The sequence below is a fragment of the Tachypleus tridentatus genome, chromosome 6 (assembly GCF_004210375.1).
Source record: "Tachypleus tridentatus isolate NWPU-2018 chromosome 6, ASM421037v1, whole genome shotgun sequence".
Classification (NCBI taxonomy): Eukaryota; Metazoa; Arthropoda; class Merostomata; order Xiphosura; family Limulidae; genus Tachypleus; species Tachypleus tridentatus.
Genome location: NC_134830.1, coordinates 105,576,027 through 105,601,946, shown reverse-complemented (window position 1 = coordinate 105,601,946; position 25,920 = coordinate 105,576,027). Strand labels below are relative to the sequence as shown.

The window sequence follows — 25,920 nt, the reverse complement described above, 5'->3', positions numbered from 1 at the left end:
CTTACATCCACATTAATTTTTCCGTGAGTGTTTATTGCTTCAATCTGTCTTTAGAGATAGAACAAGTTTCAACTGTGACTCAAGATAAAAACTTGAAAGATTGACTGTTTGTCTTACCTCTAAGGGAAAGTAACTTTTCTTTAGTGAAAATGAAAACTACTTTTTATGTGCTTCTAATAAAGACTATCAAACTGTTTTCACTAATGGACATTTTTATTTATTTATGAGTTGTATATTTAATCTAAATTCACTTACAATGAACAGATATTGATAAGCAAAAATCGTAGAAAATAATATTTTCGTAGTTCTAGTTATTGTGGAGGATACTTTTGAACTCATTTAGTGAGAAACCAGAGTTAAGATTAGATATCAGAAGAAATTTTAGAGTATACACGAATAATGCAGAATAATATTATGATAATTAATAATAATAATGACCGTATGGTATATCTATGATTGGTTAAGTTATAAAACCTAAAGTAAATTTTCGCTTCAGAAGAAAGAAAAAAGACAAATGCTTATAACTAAACCCATCTGATTCGGAAACCAATTAGTCGTTTTAATTAGTGTAGTCATATTTATTATAGTTAAAATTATTTTTTTACTTTATTTTAGTGTACCTGGGAATATTGAGCACAGTCGAATAAAAAGGGAAATCAAAGGGTGAAATAAACTGCGTTTATATTTGTACTAACATTTGTCTGACTTAGTAGTGCTGTTAGGGTTCACGCCATGACAAATTAAAAAACAACAAATACATCATTTGTGAGGACAAGATCAAACTGTAGCTACTTTTGTACTTAATTTCAAAATCGCAAAATTAAATTTGCTTTATTATTAGGAATCAACATTGCATAAGCCTAAATAATAATTTACACACATAGAAAAGTGTACATAATACAGTATTTGGCAAGAAATAAATATAAAAACTAACTTCATACAACTTAAAAACTACTAATAACATAAGAATTAATATTAATACTTAATATTAATGTATTACCTATTTATTATACTCTTACATTTGTACTGTTTGTAGATACATTCATATAACGCTAATACACGATAGTGCTGTGCTAGTGTTTGCACTTTTGTAGTCTGTCATAATTTATAAATTAAATATTACAATCAAACTAATAAGCAGACTAGTGTTAATACTTATAACATGACAATAACATAACAAGCTGGATATCAGATTTAGGCTTTCAGCAAAGACTTTTGTGGTGAAAAAGAAATATAAAATAAATTCTCGGTCAATACGAGAACTTCGGCAAACGAAAAAGTGATAAGAAAGTCAAGTTATTTACACTTTTATTTTGTCCATTTCCATACAGTGTTAAACACATAATGATAAAAAGATATAACGTTAACCAATCTTTCGGAAGTTTTTGCTTGGTAATTTCAAGAATTAGGACTTAGGAAATTCCCCCAATTGTCAGCTGTCAGGGTGATCTCGGTTGATCTCTTGGTCGATCTGTCTTCATTAGCATCCTTGTGTGATGTGTTGGCCTATAAGTGAGATTGGGGGTTTGAAGTAATTACTTGTCTTTCTCTGGTTAAGGAATGAATCAGCAAGAAAGAACTGTGGCAAAATATCAAATAAAACCGTTTGAGATAAGCTGTCTCAATACGAAAGAAAGAAAAAGAAGTTGTAACATTCGAACTCACTCAACAGTGGGCTTGACAAACGTAATAATTAGCTCGAGACATGCTCAAAATGATAATTATCAAGCCTTTCAACACAGTGGACAAAGAGTTTTTCTACCTACGAGATCGTTTCTATATAAGAAAGACTTATTACTTGGCAATTTCTCTTTCACACATACACTTTGTTCGTGAGAGTAATAAACAAAATAGGTATTTTGTATAAAAACAATATGAAGGATATGAAGCGAATTTTATGATTTGTTTATATAAAATATAGCAGAACGGAGATAGCTTACAGAGATTAATGACCTCCTATAAAAAAAAGAAGATTAAATTGAATAAATTGTATATGATATTCACTGCTTGAAAGCTGTTAGCGTTTATATTTTTAATCATGCCTGATGAGGATTTGGTTTTCGATATAAACAATACTATGCGTTTTTTGTTCATTTTCGATAACAATTATTAGACATTGCACGTGAACTAGAAGATATATAATTGAATGTATTTATCTATACGATAGATTTATATTTATTCAAACTAATATTTCGTTCGATCGTATTACATAGAAAAAGCCTCTGTTTTTGTGGCCCTTATGGAGATATTAGAAATAATTAAGGTTAATTATAACTTTTTAAAGTATGATCTACTGAGGAAAGAAACCACAAAAATGCCATTGTTAATTATTTTTAATGTTATAACTCAAATAAAGTTTTGCTCTCCCATATTAAATCTAACCAATGGAATCCAACATTACATTTTTATTTTATTTTGATGGGATTTCATGTCTGTAACCAACGTAAGGCGTTTTACACCTCCTATTAATTTGTTTGATTGAAATCATTAAAAAGTTAAACTTTGAGGGTCGTTGCTTCATACGTGTCAACGAAAAAGAGATGGTAAATTAACATTCTCAATTACTGTTTGCTTCGTTGAAAGATAAAAGGGTTAATTGCAAATTCAGTTTTATGATACGAAATGATATGTAAAATGGGATTTAGCTGCCACTTTTATAATGTATCCAGGACCATAAAGTGCTGAACATGTTTTGTTTTGTTATTTTTGGCGGCAACTGTGTGCAAACTAATGGAGTCTCCAATCTACAGACTGGCATACTAACCAATGGCCGGGCCACGTTACGTCCTAATTACTCATGGTCATACAAAGAAAAACTGCTTACACGGCATAGATGACACCAAATTGTCAGAGAAAGGTGCTGTTGCTACTCTTAAACTTACTTAGCGACACGAAGTGACAAGTGTACAAAAATCAATAATTTGACAGCATCAGAATAATATTCGTTAAATAAATTTTAGTTTTGGGTTATCACTTTGCAAAATAATTACCATCTCAGCTTCCAACTTCTTTGCATAAATTATGATTTTGATATTTTAAGGCCTTTGTTCAATATATAGAAAGAGATAAGCAGATAAATCTTTGCCTATCAGGAACCCCTTTCATAAAATTTTATATATTCGTTTAAGTTGAACGTAACGAACTACTTAGAGCTTAATATATCAAAATAAGTATAAAACGTAATAAACATAAAAATCATTTTGAAGTTTCTTAACTTTTTATAATATAAATAACTTACTAAAAGTGTATTACAATAACATAAGAGCAGCAGGAGTGTTGATGGTTTGGAATTAAGCATAAAGTTACACAATGAGCTGTCTGTAAATAAGAGTTAGTCAGTGATTCAATGGCGTCATAAAATAAAGATTAGGTTTTTTTCAATGCTTCTGTCCCAGTGATACAACGTTTCGACACCCGTGCTGGACAGATAGCCCATTGTATCACTTTGTGCTTAACTGGTTAAAAATGTGATGCTTTGATAGCTGTATGATTACATAATTTAAAGCTGTTTTAATTTTTATACATCACCCCGGATTCTTATTATTATAAATGTAGTTTGTTTTTTCTCTTACTTTTATTAGGTCGGCGATACCACAGACGGAATAGAGGAGACTCAAACTGTTTATTGGAATGGTATTTTAAATATATTCTTAATGGGCCAACAAAACTTTAAATTGCTAGACAGAGTTTCCTTTTATAATAATATCTATGTAATGACTGAGCTACAAGTTCTGTGAAAGTTTGCAACTATCAAACAAAATGTTTGAATTTCTTGTTCTTGTTTATTCTGCTTCTTTTTTTTTTTATTAAATATCAACCCAAAAACCAAAACACTGATGTGAACCAGTTTCATTACGGTGACATTGTTTCAAACGGATTATCTACTTTTCTAAGCATTTTTAACCAGTAATTTTTTTAATCATAATTCTAATATAAGTGATGTTATCATTACTCCTTGAAGTTAGTTTATTTTTTACAGATATTTGATGTTTTAATATGAACATTAAGCTCAGGATGAAAAAGAAATTATCAGCCAATAATAGATAAACAATAAATATTACAGTTCGAACCTCATTGTATTTAGAACTTGGTTATAAATATAAGCTTCCTATGTCTCTTGAAACATTGAGTTAAAAACAAGTAAAGACGAAAATTTTCAAAAATGAAGCAAATATAGGGATGGCTAATATCATTCCTTCAAAACCAATTCAAACAAGATAGTAGATATGGCATTCGCATCAGCCCTACAAATTAGGTACGAATTAACATATAGCTATGTATGTATAAAACTATTCAATTACAACTGAGTTTAATTTATCCTATGTTTGTATGTAACATTCTAGTACATCTTGATCCGGTGCTATTGTATAGGGAAGATGCAAATATTGTCCCTACGGTATTGTTTCCATTGTTTTTGAAGGATCCCTACATTACTTCCTTTATTTTGTAAATTTTTATTTACTTGTTTTTAAGAAATGGGATGATTTTAGCCTTTTGTTCATAGCTTTCAAGAGTATAAACCATGTAAAACTTCAAAACCTTTAAAAAACAAAATAATGGCAAAACTACTAAATAGCACAATAATTAAAAACTATTTTACGTATGCTAACGGCATCTAATTATTGAGTAGTATTAAATTGTAAAATAGTTTAAAAACAAAATGTTCGTAAACTATGTTGGTAATCCTAACACAAATGGCCTGGCATGGCCAGGTGGTTAGAGTGCTCAACTCGTAAGCTTATGAAGATGAACTTAATTTTGAGTAAGACACGCTTAAGAAAAAATATCCATCAACACGAAGCAGAAGTGCACATTTTAGCGATTGGTAGGTGGAAAATCTTGAAAATGTTTTCACCTTGTCTTACAGTTAAAAGGATTTTATTTGTAAAACACTTTCTGAAATGTTTATTGTTTCAGTAGACATACTTTATCGCTTGATATTATAATCCTGATAAAGACAAAATTATGATGTTCTGTTGTGAAAAGTATATCATAAAAATTTTGTTGTCAAACCAGATGAAACTAAATATGGATACCCTGTGCAATAATAACACTCAAATGGAATAAAAAAAAACACACACACTCATATATATGTATGTGTGTGTGTGGTACACCTATCTATCAATATATATGTGTGTTTGTGTGTAGATATACATAAATGTGTGCGTGTAATATATGTATATTGAATTGTGGACACATTACGTAAGGTACATACAGTTTCCCACATTGAGAAACACAGTCTTGCTATTATGTTTTACAGGGAGTTGATTTAATGTGTTAAATAACAAAAGATACAAATGTTGTGTGCAGCAATTATGCGCATTTGTTTACCTTTAAATTTATCTACCAGATTTCCTTTTAAACAATTCAACGTTAATATTCCTAAAAATAATCACGAATAAATATAGAATGTGCAGTCAACCTAATCCTTCGAGTATATGCAATATCATTGTCTGGTGGACCGTTTACATTGTATGTGTTGTGTTATTTTTGCGAATAAAGAAAATTAACATTGCGTTTGTTTTTGAGCAAAGGAGACTGACCACAATGCATTTTTGTCAAAAATATTTAGGTTTAGAGACAATGGGTGCAGCCAACACAGTCTTGCGTACAGGTTTAATAAATAGCAGAAGGGAATTTTGTTCCGGATGCCACCAATCCTTGTCATTTACTGAGTGCAAGAAAAGACCACTACCAAAGTGATTGTTTTTGACATTTGTCATACCTGTAAGAAGTTTCAAAGGAAATATATGCAATTCAATTCAAATCAATCTATTCGAAATGGCATAGTAGATCCCTGCATGCATATAATACCGACATGAAAAAACAGCTTTAAACTGAACAATAACAAATATGTACTCAAATATGTTCCTCTCTCTATGCTTTTTTCCCTTTCGTTCCTATCTATGAAATATTTCTTTCAATCAGTCGACAGAAGAAGTCTCATTTATTTTTTATTTCGCGAAATTCCCTTACAAAAAGAAACATTTTTCTTAATTTATTTCCAGATTGGCCATTCAGTATTTGCGAAGACTGACGGAACGAAGTTGATATACAATTTTTGAAATTGCAAAAAAAAAAAGGAATACTTTTCCCCTAATGTGCTCTTGAAAAGAAGCATTTTGGTGTATATATATATATATTTGTTAGTTAACTGTTTAGAGGATACAGAACGTGACAATTAGGTATATATTTCGCAATTATACACACACGCACACACACAAACAAATATATATAAACAGCTGTATGCCCGTGGTTTAGCACGTTATATCAAAACTATTTTGAATTTACATTAAGGAAATTACATGACAATCACAGCCGATATAAAGTCACAGTAGAGCGGAATGTATCAGAACTACAATTTGATATTGTTTGGCGTTACGTTGTGCGATGTTGTCGGAAATCATCGTTTTTGGACAGGATCTATAACAGTTTTTCCAGATGCATTTTAAGCATACAATAATATCAAAAAGTTATCTTGAGACGGTAAATTTATAATTTTTAACCTGGAGATATCCTCTGTACTTAATGATATTGGAAAACAAAGGAATGAATACAGATCAACTTGGGACACCAGGACAATACAGAAAGAAACTTGTAAAAAGTCGTGATAAGTGGTGTCTTGTAGCTTATGAGAGTACATGAATATAAAAGTAACCAGTGGCATAAGTTATTCGCTTATATAGAGGTAATAGTACGTTACATAATAAAGAAAGATCTTCATAAGGAAAAGTGACACAAGCTGCTTCCACGATATATTTGCTCGACTGCAATTTACTTGATGCACCTGGAGAATGATACAGGTATTCATGTTATTCCATACTTAGACGTACAAGTCAAGTCGCTGGACTCAGTAAGCTCCTATAAATTTCTGTATGATTAGATCAGGGCCCGGCATGGCCTAGCGCGTAAGGCGTGCGACTCGTAATCCGAGGGTCGCGGGTTCGCGCCCGCGTCGCGCTAAACATGCTCGCCCTCCCAGCCGTGGGGATGTATAATGTGACGGTCAATCCCACTATTCGTTGGTAAAAGAGTAGCCCAAGAGTTGGCGGTGGGTGGTGATGACTAACTGCCTTCCCTCTAGTCTTACACTGCTAAGTTAGGGACGGCTAGCACAGATAGCCCTTGAGTAGCTTTGTCACAATTCCAAACAAACGATTAAATCAGATCAGATCATTGAAGCAGGAACTGAGAAACCACAATCCTTGTACATTAGATGACTTATAAAAACCACACAGAGAGGAAGGCATGCACTTTGACATAATAACCTTACAAAGGAGCATTGTGGAGTGAAAACTACGCTAAAGAGCTATCTTCAAGATGCTCCGTTGTCAGATAGAGAATGACTGCACAAGGCGACATGGTCTGTAAGGACGTGGTGAGGCTGCAAAATAATCTTAATAAAACGAAAGAAACCTCTGTAAGCATTATTACCTGTCAGCTGATGTTTCAATATTTTCCTTTTATAAGTTGTGATATAATTTTACGACCTAATTTTGTGGGTTTGGTAAGTAGTGAATGTGATATAAACTTTATCATTTACAAATATTTTCATTTGTCTATGAATTGTTTTTGTACACAAATATTGTGTAAAGAAACATAAATCATAAATGTTACAAGTGTGCAGTTTACATTATAATTGTTAGTACCAGTCTCACGAGTAATTATCTTTGTTGGCTAACATTTGGTGTACAGCTGATAAACACTGAAATTGTCTGACGTAACTGATAATTTTTGGCATTTAACCCTTGGTCAAAGTTTATTCTATATTAACTGGTGGTGAATAACCGATAAACTGTAGCATATTCACTGAGATTAAATTTGCTACTCATTTACTCTGGGACTTTAATATATAGATAACAAATAAATTACAAAGTTATAAACACTTTCTGAACGACACAAAGCTTTAGGCAAAGTTCTCGTAATAGGTTTACATAGCGGCTACATTAGATATTAATATACAAAACCTATAAATTATCAAAAGTTTTTGACCGAAAGTGAATTAATTAGATACATTAGAAATGTGATAAATTAAAATGGCATTAATGAAGACAATTTCGCATAACAGAGTGACTAGAAATAATTAGTGCTGTATATAAATAAACCAGAAAACCAATAATGATTCGACTGTACAGAATTATCGGCATAGGAACTGCATTTTCAGCTGCCGTTTTACTAGCATCCCATGAAAGTCGACTATTTTAATCAATTTAAGTTATTTCTAATCCCGTACATTAAACTAAATTGCGAAATATTTTTCATAATTGTAATTATAACTAAAAAAACAGAATCAAAACTCATTATAATCAATTAAATTAGACGAAACCAGACATAAAGAAAAATATATTAGGTTATTAATTACGAAACATATTGGTCATTAGTCGACTACCCACCTCATATTTATGTTCATCCATCCTTAATACAACTAAATTCCCTTTATTTAGCTACGTAGTTGTTCCATCAGGCTTTTCGACTGTGTTGTTTCCATTGTAGTTGTTTGTAATCAGCTTTCCAACGTACTTACACAGAACAAGTAACTTTTTGTTTGGTGTACACACTTTATCACTTTGTTTGTCAGTCTTCCAGCTGTATGTCCTTCCGTAATTTAGCTCATTGAGTATCCACAATTACATTCGTCCTACCAAACATGAAACTATAATAATTACAACCTTAAGTGCCTTTAAATGTTTTCTTTCATACACGTATTCTTACACCAATAAAGTAAACTCGTGTTCCAGCTGTCTGTATATTATTCATGTATTCATTCGTTTATTTATTCAATTACGTTTCTATAGATCGTAAACTTTGTATAAGTTCAAGTTATGGTAATTTCAGTCATCTGTCAGACTTTTACTTGACACTTAAATTTCCTCTTTAACGTTCCATCTACACATTTATTTGTTTGCTTGGTTTACAATGCAACTAACTGTCTATTAGCCTCGATGCTTATTCGCCAGTGACGCAGTTTTACCTTATTTAAAATTGCTGGTGGACTGCAAATACATCCATATACTGTAGTTTTGAATACTATAATTTCATAGTGTATATTCAGCTTCGAAGTTCTTGTGAAGCACCCTTTCATATTTGCAAGTTCCATTTTTCTCTTTTAAATTGCCCGATGTAATACTATGCTATACCTTGGAAGGTGTTTTGATTTTAAACCATTTGATATTAAGCTCAAAAAATAGCCCATAGCCAAACGTAATCTGGGTGTTCGGAGAAGTATGTTCAATTCTCTTAACCCTGCTCAAGATATAAGGATAACTTGACTACCTAATAATACTAAGTACAGTAACTACAGTGAATGTTACTCGGTGATGAGGTATTAGCTCCACAAACAATACAGTGAATGTTACTTGGTTATGAGACACTAGCTCCAGAAACCTAACACAGTGAATGTTACTTGGTGATGATGCACTAGCTCTACAAACGTAATTGAGTGAATGCTGCTTGATGATTAGATTCTAGTTCCACAAAGGTAATAGAGTGAATGCTATTTGGTGTTCAGATACTAGCTTTACAAACTTAATAGCGTAAATGCTATTTAATGATGAGGTACTAGCTCAAAAAAAAAGAGAGAAAGAAACGAAAAAATCGGGACGTGGAAATCACTGTAATAATATGAGTAAACTTGTATTATACATGAATTACAGTACAGTGTAGTAAAAATACTCTAGTGTAATAAGGAAAGTATTTATCCAAGATTTAAACATTTATCAAGGTATAAATAGCTTCAAAGTAGAATTCATTTAGCTGAGCCTATGTAATGTATATAACATTCATTATTCCATTCCACTTTAAATAAGTAGATATAAAACAACTGTGTTTTTGGACAAATTAGATCCTTTCAGACGTGTTAATAGATTTAACTTTACTTTAAAGAAGCGCAAGATGTACTCTTCCTTTGTCAGTATTTGTTTAATTGCTCTACCGCGCCTTTGTTTATTATTATTTGTTTGACCAATTTTGTCGACATTTGTGAAGCATAATTAACCATAAATGAGCACAGAAACAAAGCTATAATTAATTTAAAACGTTATTCAAGTAAGTTCAAATAATAAACCCTATATATTTTTCATGGAAAATAAATTAGAATCAAAGAAGCAATTTTCATCGAAAATCCCATACATTCATTGTACTTTTCGTATAATTTACTGTATTTCGGTTTTTTTTAAGACATTAGCAGAGACTCTAATGCTACATATTTTTATGAAAATACGCAATAAATACGTTTAAGTTAAATAAACCAAGGTGAACTAAACTTTACCTGTGGATCTCAGAAATAATTTGATAAACTATCTGTGTTTTTTGCTATCAAATATTGAGGTTTATGTACGATTTGTTTTAAATAGTTGAATAGGTGAGATATATAAGTAAGAACAACTTTTGAAAGAGAAATAATATTGCCACGAATATAATTTTTGCAATAAATAAAGTACTACAGCCTGTGCCATTCATTTTGAAACGGCCCGACCAAGTGATTAGGGCGCTTCACTTGTAATTTGAGGTTCGAATCCCCGTCATAACAAACATACTCGTCCTTTCAGCTATGGAGGCTTTGTACTTTTTTGGTAAATCCCAATATTTGTTGGGAAAAGGATGGCTCAAAAGTTGGCGATGTGTGATGATGACTACCCGTTAAATTAGTGACGGCTAGCGCAGATAGCCCGCGTATAGATTTGGGAGAAATTCCAAACAAACAAACATTTTGAAATGCAAAAAAATTAAAATTTGAATGATATTTTTTAAATTTATTCTTTTTTATATTATTTTTCTCTCACTTCAATAATTCAAAACATAAATAATAAATAAGGTGAGGTAGAAAAAATAATAATTTCCTCTTTAGATTTTTAGCCTTATGAAAAACATAATATCCTGTAATTCTTGCTGCTAAATAATGGGTCACTTATGAGAACAATAAAGTTTGCACAAATAGTAATGGCTGATCCAAATATTGCTGCTCATTTTAGTTTGTCACCTGAAAATGTTTTATTAAGTAATTTTGTATGAAAAACGTTTAAGTAAATAATTCACGAAAAAGTTTTATTTCATTCTTCCTTGCTAATAGCTCATGTCCCAAAGGAGCATTAAAATGATTCTTTCAACATATGAAAAAAAACAAAACGGCCTTGTTCATTCTGCATGTTTCATTAGGATTGAATAAATGATTCAACAGATTGTTCAGACATACAAATGCTGGAACCATTCGAATTTTATAACCGTAGTAAATTGCGTCTTAGGAAAGAAGGAAAAATGGCTTCGTGACTCTGAAAAAATATCTTGCAGCTTTGCCAAAAGCAAATGCAAAATGATGTTACTACATTGACGAATCTGGTAAGATGGAACAGAACCAACGTTTATATCAGATATTGTCGCGTAACACTTTAAAATATATTAATTGTAATAGAGAAAAGAAATAGTTATATTGCACTAAGCCATACAGACCAAGTCATAAACGCAACGTGATAAAATCATTTAGTTTTGTTAGTGACACTACTGTTGTTCTTTATTGTGATTAACGTGAAACAAAAATCAGAAAATTTTTATATTTGAAAATCTAAATCCATATTACTTCGCCTAGGAGTAAGAAAAATGGTGTGGCACATAACAGTAAAATAAAGGCAAGAATTAGTTTCGCATTTAGCAATTTTTTGAAAATATATTTACTTAGAAAATTTCAAACTGAAATAAATTAGTCACGACAAAATACGGTATAATATGTTTATATATCTTGCTAAAACTTTTGAGTAGAGTAATTTAAGGTGGCCATCATGTATAATTGTTTGGTTCAGCTTTAAAGATAAAAGTAGTGTTCTACTGCTTCAAGAGTCCTCTAAAATGTCTGAATAAACTATGAAAAATATATATTTTTGTTTTGTTTGTTTGTTTTTTTAATTTCGCGCAAGGCTACTTGAGGGCTATCTGTGCTAGTTGTTCCTAATTTAGAAGTGTAAGACTAGTGGGAAGGCGACTATACAATGCATATTTGGTTAATGATAGTGAGCCAAGATATTTCTTAACTTTATAAAATAAATTATCATAAAATAATAATGTGGGTGTTGATTTACTTGATGAGTGTTGTAGTTTGCAGATAAATATTTTGTATTGGAAAGCACATTCTCATTTGGGGAGTTGTATTCACTAATATTTTCAAGTATATTCAAATCAGAACAAACCAAAAGATTGGTTTGTTGAACCACACCTAGTTAAGGCATGGAAGACTATGAACAATGCTTTTACTGTATCTCTAATTTGAACTATGAGTTTGTTAATGTAGCGATTCTTTTTTTATCACTTCATGCATCAGTACATCTTAACAAAGGTTTGAAATATAAGCTATAAAGCACTACAGCATCAGTGCAACAGTTGATGAAGTTTACCTCATGAAGATAAACAATTCTTGGTATGTTGGATATGGCGCAGAATCTGCGAATTTAATTCTTCATGATTTGATATCAAGATAGATGCATTCATATCTGTTTAAGATGAGGATTTCTATGAAGCCTACACTAGAAACTAATTCTTAGTTGGGAACATCAAGATGTCTCTATACAAGCTTTACACAGGGAAAAATTTGAGACTTCTTTTATTTTCATCAAGAGTGATGAACCTTTCCCACTTTCCAATTTTTGTAACTACTAAATGCTAGATAATAGCTACTAGATGCTAGATATTAGCTATTAAATGCTAGATATTGGCTACTAGATGCTAGATATTGGCTACTAGATGCTAGATATTAGCTATTAAATGCTAGATATTAGCTATTAAATGCTAGATATCAGCTACTAGATGCTATATATTAATTATTAAGTGTTACATTTTCTTTATGGATTGTGCTCAAATGTTACGAATAAACCAGATAAATCAACTTTACTGGCATTACATATATCTTTTAGTCTCCTTCTAATTATGGCTGTTATATTGAAATCCAAAAATAAGCACAAGAATAAATAAATTAAGATCTTATAAATAAATCTGACCTAAAAGAATAAGTATTAAAAAAAGATAGGGATTATATGATAATGACCGTTACAAGCATTGTCGATGTTTGACAGCCATTCTGAAATACAAGATGGCTTCCATTGCAGAAAATTGGCATTACTTACAAGGGATTCGTTGACTACATGAGAATGTCTACGATTATATTTAGAATCTGAGATATTTAATAAAATGTGTTATATATTGGAGACACTTTGAAACTCAAAACGACCTTCATATATCTCAAGGTGGTAACCGGTCAGTAATCAAGATATGCTAGTTATCACTTATACGATTTATATAAACTACTTTCAATTTGGTACACAGCAAATTCATAATATGTTAGGTTCTTATATCTGTATCTTTACTATGTCTTATCTTTTTTGACCAGAAATTAAGAATTATTATTAATAGTTAATAATAAAAAGATAAGAATGGAATGTTTGAAAACAGATTGAAGTTTGTGTAAAATTATTGTAATTATTGATGAATTTTATAAATACTGTATTTCAATATTTGAACTGAGATATTATTTTTACCGCAAATTACTAAAAAAACTATAAATATTCAAAAAATAATAATATACATATATCTAATATTAAAACATCTATAAATATTCAAAAAATAATAATATACATATATCTAATATTAAAACATCTTTACAAGTAAAAAACTCTTTCATGGCTTAGTTGTGTTAAACTTTGTGAAATATTGATTTCTTATTCATACAGTAAAAAAAAACGAAAAAATAATCACTATTAAAGAAACTGTATCTCAGTTTATATTAAGAACAGAGTGGATAAAAAAATAACACATTGTAATTGTGGTAGTCAGAGCCTTAAATTTCTCATTTGTGTATTTCATTCCGCTGTGTTCTTCAGGAGGAATCGTACTTTCCATCGTAGAATTATAATTTCGTAAAATAACCGCTGACCCATTAGGTTGAGTTTAGTTGCATGGGGCTTTGAAAAAGTGAAGAAGCAATCAATATACACGATTACTTTGGTTTATATTAAAGATGGATGTGGCCATTATGATTTTTTTATTTGATATGAAATTCAATACTAGGAGCTCCTCATATGAAAATACTGGCGACAAAAAATACAATAAAGCCAAAATAGTTTAGGATTTTCACTGCAATTATTATTCCAGAACGGCTAGTTAAAAGATAAAATTTTTATTCGTCACAGACACTAAGTCAGAAACATATGATTTTAAAACATTTGAAGAGCTTTTTTTTTATACTATAGAGATTTCTAGATTAATATATCCCTCACACAGGAAAACTACTTTAACATTATTGGAGAAGTTCACCGAATATCTAGTATTAAGTGATTTATTCAAGTTTGGCGCATTGTAGATTATATTCAGAACTGATGAAGCTATTTCTGCAAAATGAAACAGGTTGTGCCATATATCTTTTTAGTCAGGTAATTTATAATCATATTGTCATTTCGTTGTGGGAAGCCTAACTTAGTAAATTTGGGTGCTAGAAATTTCTCCTTAAACGCTGTAGTATATTCTTTGTCATAAATTGTGTTTTTATTTCCACAATGTACTTCGCCAACATTTTCAAGCCAAATATTGTAACTGGAGGATTTTGAAAGAGACGAAAAAAAAAACAACCAAAAAATAAGTAAACAAAATGTTTGCTATCAAAATAGATTAGATTAGCAACTCTGTCTTTACAAGTTCGAAATTGTATATATTTAGTTTGTGAAGTTCGGCATTTTACTACCCCAGCTATTATAAATTTATGTTCATGGTGGGTTTGAGCTTTTCTACACATCTTATCAAGATAATTGGTAGAGAGGACGAGATTTTATGAGTTTTATTGCTGTTGGTGACGTTCTCTCAGCGTCAAGGAAATTCACGGTATAATAGCTTAGTGAAATAGTTCGTTGAATACCAAGCAATAAACTTGAAAACAATTATTGCTGATAATTTCTAAACTTTTATGTGCTTCATGTTTTGGTGAAATAAGACTTATCCAGTAGTGTCTTAAATCTGCATAAACACTGAGTTCGTTTAAAATGTAATTATTCTGTTGAAATTTGAGTAAACTTATTACTGACGTTTTATTCACCGCATTTACCAATGCAATTCATCTAGTTTCGGGTAAAATAACACCTCCATTGGTTAAATAAAAACAATCAATATGAGATACAATGCCTGTAAATAATGACCAAGGCCACACAAAAGCACTAAAATATTTTTGAGTATTTATCATTGACACCAAAATAAAAAAGAACATTCGCTATGATATGCATATATACAAGTGTTTTGCTAGTTAAAACATGCGTAAAAGAAGATGAACTCTGAAAAAAACGTCACTTTACGTTGGATGATATTTTACAACAACGTTTTCTGACAAAAAGCCTAGAAAGTAAAAGCGTTCCACATAAAAAACACACGGGTAAAACCAACGTTCAAACTACAATATGAACAAGGTAAAATTTATATCAGTAAGACAGTTATCAGAAAATGTAGAGATACATCAGTTTTAATTGCGTCTCTTTTACAAGCAATAGTTTTTTTTTTGGCCTTGCAATCTGAACAGTCTACACACACACACATATATTAGTATTATAATAACAAAATATGTTTTACAACCATATATCCATCTATTAACTGACATTGTTGCCTGGATGCAAACAATAATAGAAGCAGCTATTGGATTTAATACGTACAGAAGCAGATTTTTATGTAACAAAACTGAAAAATGAAGGTATTGTTGTTGGAGACAAAGAAAGTACCCCGTTTATGTGTCTTTAATAGACCGTTATTTTGTAACTCTAACAATACATTATTAAAATAAAAAGAGCTATAGTTTTAGAGTCTTCTCCTTATTTCAATATAATCTCGCTACTGCAAACCATTAGAATAACGTGCTTCTCAAAACTTTTAAGTTTGACACATCTTTAAATGTATTAAGTTTGCATAACTTTCAGATAACAGTTTCTCTGTTTCACACGTAATAAAAGATTTTGCACAATAATAACGTGATCCATTACTATATAATTCAATGTTTTCTTGTTTACACTGTGTGAATGTACTAAATTCAATACATACTTTTAAACTGTGCATACAGTTACAGATACTCGTAAAGGTATGCCGTAATTGATAAGTTAAGTAACCATCTCAGTGACATCACTTAAAAGAAACTGAAAGATATGAACATAGAAACTACTGTTAGCTTGAATGTTTTGTGTTTCCTTACAGAATTTGTTTTCAGAGGTTTTCATCAATGTGTGAGTGTTTTCTTATAGCAAAGTCACATCGGGCAAATTGTAGCGTTATAAATCGTAGACTTATTGCTGTATCAGCGGGGAAAGCCTCTCACTAAACAAAATCCTAAAACATAATGAATGCTGGTATATTGGTGACATCAACGGGTGCTGGTCTGATACTTGACGCTTTTCGTACTTTATGTAGCTAGGAGTAATTTGAGTACACTATGGCCTCAATCGATTTTCCATTAATTAGAAATGGGATGTAGAGACATCAGTGAACAGCTAGCTCGTTATAAAACATAATTCACGTATCTTGCAACATAATACACTTTTACACGAATAAACACTCCATTTACAATTAGCTTAATAAGAATCCAACATTTATTTTAACTAGGAAATGAATAAACAAATGTTTGGAACCTATGAAAAACTTTATTCATTTTACATGCAGCAATTTCTATTACTCAGTATTTTACTATATCATGGTTTAGTGTGATCTAAAAGATTTAAGAATAATGTCTTGTAATACTCGAGTAAAGTATTGACTGCAATGCAGAAACGTTTGATTTTTGCAAAGATGTACACTGTTCTCATAACAACTAATTACCACAATGAATTTTAACTGCTAGCTTCTCATTTACGTTACTAAACTAATATCATGTCACAAATTTATATTGTGACATACCAACCGTGATTGTTTTTTTAAAAATTACTTCAGTACTAGACATATACGAAATAGATATTCATTTCTACAGTTCCCTCGGAACTAGCACAATGGTAAATCTGAAGACTAAAACCACTAAATCGGGTTTCGAAACCCGTGGTAGCCCAGCAAAGATGGTCCATTTTAAAGCTCTGTGCTTAATAAGAAAACAAACTCCCAGAGTTAAGTCCCCTTTCTGGGATAGCTGTAAGTCTACTGATTTACAACATCAAAATTAGGGATTCGATTCTTCTCGGTGGACACAGAAGATAGTCCGATGTGGCTTTGCTATAAGAAACACAATCTGAGTTTCTGTTGTTTAACTATAATTTTATCTCTTAACATGGGTTGTACTTTCCTTTCACATTGTAACATTTCATTGAAACTTGATTAATTTCAGTTAAAAATAAGCTTATTAACTTAATAATAGTTTAGTTTAATGATTGAAAATATATGTTAGCTTCACGCAAGTGAATATGTTAATGGTACAATTGATAGTTATTATCCTACTGAATCACATGTTCGCTTTTTCAGATCTCATACAATTAATTGCTTACATGAGGTATCGGTGATCTGTATTTAACCATCTTCGCAACTCTGGTCGATTAATTTTTTTATTGCCAATAACTTATAGATTGTGGAACATTTACATCAATTACAAACGTAAAACAAAAATCTCAGATTGTAACGAATTCAGAAAGTAATATTTATTTAAACCTGAATTAAATTATATTGAGTATCGATCGTATACCTTACTTTTAGATAGTTTTACTCAACGTACTAAGAATGTATACTAAAATTATTTGTCAGATTCAGATATGTACGTATATATACATATATCATCAACTAGACTAGCTAGAATAAACTATTTAGAAAAACATTTGAAGAACAGGTTTATTTTTGGGGAGCTATCTCTTATGTTACCAAGCTGTTTTGCACGTAGCTCCTATGAAATGTGTTTGATATTTGCGTAACTTTAATAAGATTAAACGGAGATAAGGTGATTTGAATACTCCGATTGAATTACTGAGAATAATGAATAACATTTGTTGATATTTGATTTGAAGTAAACATAGCTTGCTCTGCTAAGCAATTAAACACGACGACAAACTGTTATAAGAGGTTGATATATTATGAGTTTCACTAAAGTTGACAAACATTTTGTGATTAAGAGAACTTGAAGTAATTCATAGGATTAAGTTTTAAGGCATATTTCTTATTAATTAATTCTGTTGTGATTGTTCTTTATTTTATCAATAAACATGCCTTCGAACAAGTTTATAGACAGTTAAGTGTGATGGATTTACGCTGAGTTTCAACAAAGTTAATAGTGACGAATTAGTAATTATATTAAGAATATTACAAAGTAATATGTAAATAATAGTACTGGATATTTGAATTTGGAATAGCTATTATCTGGGCTTCCAAAATGATAGACAATTTAATAAAACTATCTACTAGAAGATGTCTACCGAGTTTCTTGTAAATTGAAAATGCTTGGTTTTGATAATGACCGAATAAATTATAAAAGTAATATATTAAAAACAGCACAGACCGTTTAATTTTGGGGTACACTATTTTTTTTTTTCCAAAACTAGGGATTTGTTAAATATCCGCAACACTATAATATACAAAAAAAAAACAAGTAAAAGGACGATAAATAAATAAGGTGTGGGAATTTCTTAAAAATAAAGCTATTCAGATGACACTCGTCGACATAGAGTTATATATTAAATGATAACAAATCTCCAGATCTCGTATTTACGAAAATAGTATATTGTAGCCAGGAGTGAGATAAAATACTTGTAAAAGTATGTGTTCTAAGAGTTTTGGAATTTCGAAAACAACTATGTGTGTAGAAGGTGAACTAAGTGTTTTAAAGGTTGCAGGACTTATAATTTGAATTCTTGTTACGTTGATGTTTTTGTTTTACCGTATTATTTATTGTACCTGCTTCTTCCTTGTGTTATTTTGAGCCACCCAGATTGCTATAACAAGGAATCTAACATATATATATATATATTTATAATCCACAGCGACTTCCAGTAAAACACCAAACACTCTAAGATTCTTAAAAATATTTTCAAAAGAAGATATCAAGTATAAATAGGACCTGGATAACTTGATGTTTGAGGGTTGTCGACTTGCAACCTGTAAGTCAGGGGATCGAAACCTTTCACCTGACACGTTCATCCTTTCTTCGAAGCGGGCGTTGTAACGTGAAGATCAATCTCATTATATATCGATAACGAGAAGTCTAAGAGTTAGCTGGGTGGTGTTGACTAGCTATACCCCTATTAATAAAACACTTCAAAATTAAGGACGGCTAACACAGATAGTCCACAAAGGCTTTGTTAGAAATTCAACAAAACATGCAAACAAATGAAGTGTTACTATACAGCAAAAATTACTTTGTTCTGTCTCGTTTTCACAGTACAGTTACGACCAGAAATCTCCAACACAGATGTTGTAGTGAAAAGCAACTCCTCCAAGTTTCATAAAAGTAGGGTAGAATGAAATTCTCACCGTAAACTAGGGGCGAACTGTCAGACATCTTGAGGTAATTCTATTACAAGAAAAAAAAAGTACCCAACTTATCCATATTATCTTCTCTCGTTTAATTCGCCATCAATACGTTTCGCTTAACTCTATAACTGCAACTTTTCTCCAGAAGTTAACCCTTTTTTTGTTTTTTTACCTGATATTGATCAGCAGGGAACCACATCTGTGACACAGTGCTTACAACTCTCATTTTCTCTAGCATATTGTCAAAACTAGTTTAATATACCACATGAAATGAAGTAAAAATATTAGTTCTATACTTCTTATAAAAGGACTTAATATCACTTGAAACAGTTATAGTTATAGTACCGGTAAAAAATTGAAAGTGACGGTTTTAGTTTTACATGGAAAATAAATATACGCTTTTTCGTTTAATAAGTAAAAACTAGGAATTATTGAATTTTCAAAGCTGCTGGTGGTTTTGGATTGGTTGGTTTTCCTGTACAAAGTAAAGTGCGTTTTGCAGTTTAAGGTACGAAAAGAAATAAGTGTGTGAAGGGTTGATATTTTTTGCATTAAATATTTCTTCTCTTGGATACAAATCTTTTGACACTTTCTTTGTTTCTTGTTACTAATATACATATGGAGAGTGAAAACGTGGGAGTCGGCATCGTCTAGTCGCTAGGCCTTTGGACTTATAGGCAAAAGTTTGCAGGATTGAGGCTTTCGCGCGGCAAGCCGTCAAGTTCTTGGGTAAGACAGTTTACCCTAATTGCTTCAGCTTACCCAGCTGTAAAATTTATACCAGATGATTACTGGGGGTTAACCTGTCATGTAAGGGCATTTTATGTATGGGAAATGTGGAAACACCCTCATCTACTTGTGAGAAGATCTAGAGTTAGCACCGGCTCGTATGTACTGTCTACTTAAGGGATGCATTGGTTCATTTTTTAACCTTGATCTGAAGTGTCTTGGATGTTGGCTGCCGTGCAGCTATTACTGCCGGTCGCAATTTTGATTCGTCTTCGAGAACATGTTTGTACATCAGGAAGATTATCAGGAAGACTGAAAGATTTAATTGATGAATCCTTATTTCTGAAGTTAGGAGAAATATAATTCGTTCATATGTATATATGTAAGTACAGAAGTAAATGTTAACGAAGGTTCCTCTATTCCAGCGACTGGTAACTTTAAAAATTTCGAACATACTTAATACATTAACGACGCTACAACAATAAATATGCACTTGTTTTCTAGCACTAAGCATCTTTTAAACTCTTAAATACAAATCTCTAAAAAAGACAAAAAATTAAATATTGGCTTAGAATGTTTTTCTGCTGATTCCTAACTTAAAGTCTGAGCAACTCGACTTCACACATCATATTTCTTGCTATTTATTACATTAGTTAAAAGCGTCTTACGAATGGTAAGTATGAGCGATCTTGAAATCGGTTTAAGTATGCTTTAATATAGAATGTAAAATAAATAATTTATAATAACAGCGTTATGTTAAATATAATCTACGGTAAATCTGATAAACAAAGAACTTAGTAATGTAAATCTTTATATCACTTCACCATAGTGCATTGAAATACAAAAAACACGAATTAAACTAATCAGAAAAAAACAATGTTTTATGAGGTTTTCTCGCACACATTTTTTGTTTTATTTAGTTTGTTTCTAATTCATCGCACCGCTACACAATTAGATATCTGTTATCGGTCCACTTTCGATATTGAAACACGATTTCTAGCTTTGTAAGCCGTTAAGCCATCGTTTTTAGTAACACATCACAAGAAATATTATAATCTTTAAAGACGCGGCTCGTGTAACATATTTACCTGTTCCTTCTACAACAGATAACCCATTTTAAATTTACTTTCAAGTGTACGTCCAAGTTTTAAAATTGTAATTCTTTCACTTGAAGTGTTCATTTGTGTCTTCTTATTTCTTGTGCATTTAAATTTTTTGATAACGCCCCATGGATTGTGTTAAAATATTTGAGTTATAATAGCCAATAATTGAAATAATGGTAATTTTTGCTGTTTTTTTCTTGCATTGGATTTAAGCACGAAACTACACAATGGGATATCTGTGCTTAACCCATCGAGGCCCATTTTCCACCGTTGGAAGCTCACTAAAATACCGCTGTACCGCTGGGGAAGCTGTAATTCCTGATACGTGAAAATAATTCTATACCGGTGGCTTAGCGGTAAGTCTAAGATGGCTCATATCGTTAAAAACTAGTTTTCGATATCCTCAGCAAGCGGAACGCAGATAGCCCGTTGTGTTGTTTTATGCTTAACAACGAGCAAACTTGTACTAATTATCTTTTAAAATCGTGAATAAAAATCTCATTAAAATATCGAAATTTTTGCTTCGTATGTTATTCTGTGTTCAAACTACTATTTCATCTACATACACTATGCTTAACAACAAACAAACTAGAAAAATTCCATCCCATGTTTATTCAACCATAAAAACGTTTGTAACAGATATCTTACTAAAAATACTTTCATCTTCCTTTTATTGTACATATTTAGGTGTGTTTTGTTATGAGAGAATATTAAATATTATTATTTTATGTTGATGAGAACAGATGAGGGTTTTAGGAACATTATCTAATCATAACTTCAAAATAATTTAATGTTTGTTCAATGTTGTTGTTTTCCAAAGTATCATTATATATTGCTTAAATTTTAAATAGCCAGATTTATAACAAGTAAGAATTCAGTCAAGTTGTTGAGAATCTGATTGTTCATAGTATAAAAACGAACTGTAGCATATCATTTTAATTTCTCTTTCTAACAATTAGCAACCTTTTATATTTAATGAGTTTTTAAATTATTTTGATGAGTTTTATTTGCTTAGAGTACCATTATATTTTTATACCTGTACTCTTTATGATGAATTGATCTTTAATTAATCTAAAGACTGCTAGTTTTATTTGTTTAGTTGCTTTGCAGAGTTTTTCTTTACTTTTTGAATTAATCTTTAATTAATCCAGAGACTACTAATTTTATTAATGTGCTTCTGTTGGTTTTATTTATTTAGGTGATTTTAATAAATTTTCTATCCCCATAGCTGGCTCACGTTTTGTTCCATTTGTCGAAAGAAAGAGAAGAGAAACAACAAAAATATGCCTGTTAGAAATCAATATTATTGATTTCATTTCAATTCGGATTCTGTTACAGTATTGTATATTTACAATGTGTTCTATTGACTGAACTTCCAATATACTATTAAATTTAATTAATTTTTAGGAAAACAAATTGAAACCTAACAATAGTAATTACCTTATTTGTCGAATACAGTTATTGTTTTTGTCCCAGTATTTCTATAATAAAAAAGAAGCAGATAAAACTGAAAGTTTGAACTATTCTTTCAGTTAATTAACATTTGTAGTCATATTATTGTCTATTTTTATTTAACACTGAATATATGCCTTAAATAATAGTATCCGTATTTTTTCTCTCATTTCAAATAAATTATTCATGTTTCCAATCGATCATTTATAAAAATTAACACACGCATGTTGTTTTTTTAACCTATTTAACGTTATCATGAAGTAATAATTTATCATGTTTCTTTGATGACAAAGCGATTTTGTTTACTTTCTAAAAGCAAGGTCACCTACCCCTTGAGAATTACCATTAACAAGCGTGTGTTCTTAAGTCTTTTAGTGTTAGTGGCACGTATTGTCATGTTTAAATTCCTACAACTCACGTGTGCAATTAAACTGTAATTAAACCAGCTCATTATTTTTTTTAAAAAGTACTATTAGTTAAGTGGGAATCTCAGAAACGAGAAAACAACTTAATTTAAATTAAACTTTTCTTTAAAGCAGGAAGACAATATAAGGTACTTGAAATAATCACGTATTTTAGTAAACATTAAACTACGGTACAGTTGGAAGATTGGGCTCAAGAGAACTCATTTTCAGTGTGTCAGATAAACATACTATTGTCTTCGAGGTTTGAAGACAATACCTTCTGGGTAAAGGTAATTAGTAGTTTTAAAGCTACTCAAAAGGTGTTTTGAATGTTAAAAATTTTCTGACTAAGATACAATTATGAACATTTTTAAGATTAAAACTTTCCTAAACGATGTGGCTTGCTTTCTTAAAGTCTTTGAAGTAGTAACTTTGAAAGAAAAAAAATGGATGAAATTTAAAGGATTGTGCCAATAATGACCTCTATAAAATATGAAAGAAAATTTGCAAAAATATAGGAGGAGTATAACAAATTTCTAATAACACGCCACATGCTTATGGCGTATAGGAACCACTAATTTAGTACATGATATATCATGTGTTGATTATTACTGAAATAGATACAAGAAAAGTTGAATATTGGCTCATATGGTCTTAAGTTAAAGTGTTTGCATAATCATATTCTCTTGTGACAGTTTTAGCCAAATAAACAGGCAGTGAATGTGTGTTTTTCCTACGTAGTGGCTCCCTGAAAGCCATCGTTACGTTTAATGCCTGGAATCACTAAAGTCCGGGGTTCGTTTCTTCGTCATGAATATATCGCAGATAGCCCATAGAGTGAGTAGCGTTACGCTTAAACCAAAAGCAACCCTTACATAACATTTATTTGAAATAAATATTAGCCTTAGATGAGCTATCCAGTACTCCAAAGAATCTACAGTACTGTCTATTAATGACATGTATAATTATTATCAACATTATCCAATTCTGACAAGCTTCTTCAAGTACATGTTGCTCGTATATGATGACAGTTTAAGCTTAAAACAAATGTACGATAATTACATCATTCCACTACCTTTGCTCCTAGTGTGACATTGGAAATACCAGTCACATATTGGGTGACCAGCTCCTGCTTTGATGTAAGAGCTTCAAATGGAGATAGCCTTTATTTCCAAGAACTTATAAGTGAAAGCAAAATAAAAAAATTATAATAACTAAAAGACGTTACATCTGATATCAAATATCATGGTTGGATTTCAGCCAGTAATAGGTTATTCATGTTATACTCGTGATAAAACATAATTTACTTGCTTATAATAAACATGTGTGGTTCTTATTTCCGTCACATGTGAGATCGGTGAAATCTTTTCTGTATATAAACACTACTAGAAACAGAACGATCTAGAACGCTTACATTATTTACTCCTTATGGCTCAAGCAATCCACAACTTTCTCATTGTGGAGAGACTTATTAATTAGGATTTATGTTCTAAACTCTACGAAGATCGCTAGCTCAAAACGTCATTCTTCTATAAGAATAAAAAAATATATAAAAACTTGGTGATTGTTCAACCTATTATTTAGTTTTGTTATTTATGTCGCCTATGCGGTTTTAATTATATTTGTCTTCAAGTAAAAGTAAAGGATAAATAACATAGAACATATACAAGAAGATTATTTAAGGTACTAGCGGTTCTAAATGTCTAATTACTTAAATCCAATACTTTTAATCGAACTGCATGTTTTCAAATTTAGTTATATCTTTAGGTTTTAAGCATTTATTTACTTTAATACTGCAATAATTTGGTTTTTGTCTATTTCGGTATTTGTATTTATGTTGAAGCTTTTAAGTCGTTCCTAATTTTGAACTATTTATTAGAGGGCAGACAGTCAGTCAATAACACTCTATTACACACCATTTATCCTAAGGGATTTACTTTCACTCTTATAACGCACTCACAGCTTTTAGTAAAGTGTCAGAATAATTTTTGTGAAGTTGAATAGAGTTAAACACCGCTTGTCAACTTAGAAATCTAAAGCACAACAACAGTGCCAACACTTGCCTTTAACAAGTTGTGCTCCTAGATTTACCAGCTTTCGAGTTCAAGATATTTTCTAACTCCGCTTTTCACATTTAAGTAACTTATGCTTAAATTAAACTTAAATCAACTAGTTAGTATCCAAAACTGATTATAAAGTTTCAATGCTGGTACTATGCTTAAACATTATTTTACATAAACAAAGACTCTTGATTTTTTCTATAAAGCTGTAAAAAACTGATTTTGGATGCAGTATTTTCTCTTATTTCAATTTTGTTGTTTCATTCTTATAACTAATATACTAATAGTATAATTTTTTTGTAAACTCGTTACCCTTAAAGGTAACCTTTCAGAGTATTGCAGATTACTGAACACTGCTTTAAAAACTCAAATCAGTAAATAAGATAATTTATTCATATTAATTTAAACTAAATGTAAGGCAATTTGTAATGGGTACGTTTTATTTTAACTTAAATAATTTAGTATGTACAATTGGACTGATTAATCTTGTCGGCCTGGCATGGCCAAGCGCGTAAGGCGTGCGACTCGTAATACGAGAGTCGCGGGTTCGGGCCCGCGTCGCGCCAAACATGCTCGCCCTCCCAGCCGTGGGGGCGTTATGATATGACGGTCAATCCTACTATTCGTTGGTAAAAGAGTAGCCCAAGAGTTGGCGGTGAGTGGTGATGACTAGCTGCCTTCCCTCTCGTCTTGCACTGCTAAGTTAGGGACGGCTAGCACAGATAGCCCTCG

The 25,920-nt window shown here is 31.1% G+C and overlaps 1 long non-coding RNA gene across 3 annotated transcripts in view; it reads left to right on the top strand.

Moving 5' to 3' along the window:
• Nucleotides 1–22,803, top strand: part of LOC143253240 (uncharacterized) — a 78,264-nt gene extending 55,461 nt beyond the window's left edge. For 2 of the 3 annotated variants that reach the window (XR_013029468.1, XR_013029466.1), the window contains 3 exons: nt 3,582–3,633; nt 21,486–21,628; nt 22,501–22,803. This is a non-coding gene — a long non-coding RNA (uncharacterized LOC143253240). Of the gene's footprint in view, nt 1–3,581; nt 3,634–20,136; nt 20,552–21,485; nt 21,629–22,500 lie in introns of those variants that run through there. The other variant, XR_013029469.1, reaches the window with a different exon arrangement.
• Nucleotides 22,804–25,920: the final 3,117 nt, after the last annotated feature.